Source organism: Morus notabilis, unplaced genomic scaffold (assembly GCF_000414095.1).
Source record: "Morus notabilis unplaced genomic scaffold, ASM41409v2 Scaffold577, whole genome shotgun sequence".
NCBI classification, from domain to species: Eukaryota; Viridiplantae; Streptophyta; class Magnoliopsida; order Rosales; family Moraceae; genus Morus; species Morus notabilis.
In genome coordinates this window covers 108,303-110,601 of record NW_010357321.1, presented here as the reverse complement: position 1 = coordinate 110,601, position 2,299 = coordinate 108,303, and the positions used below count along the sequence as shown (strand labels likewise).

At 42.9% G+C, this 2,299-nt stretch overlaps 1 non-coding gene across 1 annotated transcript; it reads left to right on the top strand.

The window, feature by feature from the left end:
* The first annotated feature begins 1,831 nt into the window (after positions 1-1,831).
* Positions 1,832-1,938, top strand: LOC112092360. Its single transcript, XR_002902550.1, has one exon. It is a non-coding gene; the product is annotated as a small nucleolar RNA R71 (small nucleolar RNA).
* The last annotated feature ends 361 nt before the right edge of the window (positions 1,939-2,299 follow it).

The window sequence follows — 2,299 nt, the reverse complement described above, 5'->3', positions numbered from 1 at the left end:
CACGGTGGCCCAAACTCGGTTCCTATGTCCTATGATTCTTTGAAAGTGGCAGAAATGTTAGCCAGCTCACAAGGACTGAAACTCTCTGGTTCATATTTTTGGAGGAGGTTTTCAAGATCATTCGAGTTATATCCTAGTTTAACCTCCTCATCGATGAGCGTGTTTATCATGAAAGTTTGTTGACACTCATCGTCATCACGTGGTTGTTTTTTAGTATGAAAGATATTTACCTCAAGGGTCATATTCCCGAAAGATATCTTCATGAGACCATTCCTACAATTGATAAGTGTGTTTGCTCTGGCAAGGAAAAGTCTTCCTAGAATGATGGGAATGGATGACTCCATATTCACCACGGATTGTGTATCCAAGACAAGAAAGTCCACGGGGTAATAAAACTTGTCAATTTGTAACATAATGTCTTCCACTATTCCCCGTGGTCTCTTAATGGATCTATCAGCCAGTTGCAGAACCACAGATGTGGGCTTAATCTCTCCAAGACCCAATTGCGAGTATACCGAATAAGTTATGAGATTAACGCTTGATCCTAGGTCTAGTAACGCTTGGCCGAATTCTTGTGTCCCGATCTGACAAGAAATGGTGGGATAACCTAGATCCTTATACTCCGGCGGTGTCTTCTACTCAATCACCTCACTTACTTGTTCCATCAAGAATGCAGTTTTCTTGACATGGTGCTTTCTCTTTATGGTGCACAGATCCTTGATAACCTTGGCATAGGCCGGCACTTGCTTAATCACATATAGTAAGGAAAGGTTGATCTTCAATTGTGTCAAGTGCTCTAGGATCTCACTTTAATTTTTTGGCACTTTTCTAACAGGTCGGAGAGCTTGGGAGAAAGGAACCTTTACTGAAATTTTTGTTGGCTCTTATTTCTCCTGAGCCGATTCTTCATTACTCGAAGTGGTTGTACTTATCGATCGCATGTCAAAATTCATACAACTTCGAGTAGAGATGGCGTTAACTTCCTTGATATTTTGACCTTCAGAGTTGGAAGTTTGAGCGATGTGTTGTCCTCTCAAATTGGACTGGGCTTGTGATGGAAATTTACTGTGCTCCTGAACGATTAAAGCTTCTGTCAGCTTTGTGATCTGACTTTTTATTTCCTTGTTCTCTTCCACCAACTGCGTGAGCATTGAATCAACCCTTTGATTCGTCTTATTTAGCGCGTCCATAAAGCTTTTATGGTATCATCTAGAGAATTCCATTTCGTATGCATGTTATTCTGAGGCGCAAAATATGTCCTTGGTGGTTGAGATTGTTACTCTGATCTCCATTGCTCTCCAGATGATTGTGCATGTTGGTTCGAATCTCACCAACTGAAATTTGGGTGGTTTTTCCAACCAGGATTGTAAGTCTCCGAGAAAGGTGTATATGGTTTTCCGTATACGCCTAAAGCATTACACTGCTCCTCGTATACCCCTCTCATTTCACTTAAAGTGTGGCAATCCCGAGCTAGATGGCCCTCTCCACCACAAACGAAACAAGGCTCATGTGCATCTGTCCTTACCACCATGTGGGGTCCTTTACTATCTTTGCTTTTGAGGGCCTCAATTTGCTTTGTCAAAGCTTCAACTTGGGCCTTGAGGTTGTCCTCTTCCCTTAATTGATAAACTCCAACTGGTCGGGACCTACTGGTGCTCTCAGTAACACTCGGTCCAGTTCAAGTATGAGCTTCTCAGCTAACTCATTTAGGTACTTGATAGCTTCGGCAAGATCCTTTTGGAGAAAATCCCCATTGCACATCATCTCAACAAATTGGCGCTCTCGGATTGTGAGTCCATCGTAGAAATAGCTTACGAGGTGCCAACTTTCATATCCATGGTGGGGACACAGATTTAACATATCTTTAAAACGCTCCCAAGCCTGATAAAGAGTTTCGTTTTCCTTCTGTGTGAAATTCAAGATCTATCATTTCAAATTGTTGGTCTTATGGTGTGGAAAATACTTGTTGAAGAATGTCGTCGTCATTTCTTCCCACGTACCAATAGACCCGGGCCTAAGAGAATACAGCCAGCTTTTGGCCTTGTTCTTCAGAGAGAAAAGGAAAAACTTCAATCTGACAGTGTTTGCGGCCCCAGCACGGCTGTGAAAGGTGGCCACCACCTCTTCAAATTCCCGGATGTGTACATATGGGTTATTATTCTCTAACCCATGAAAAGTTGAGAGAAGTGCAATCATGCCCGACTTGAAATCTATAGGCAGTGCATTCGGTGGGAACATGATGCAAGATGGGGTGGCCGTGCGCGTTGGGTGCAAGTAATCTTGCAACGTCCTCGGCTGA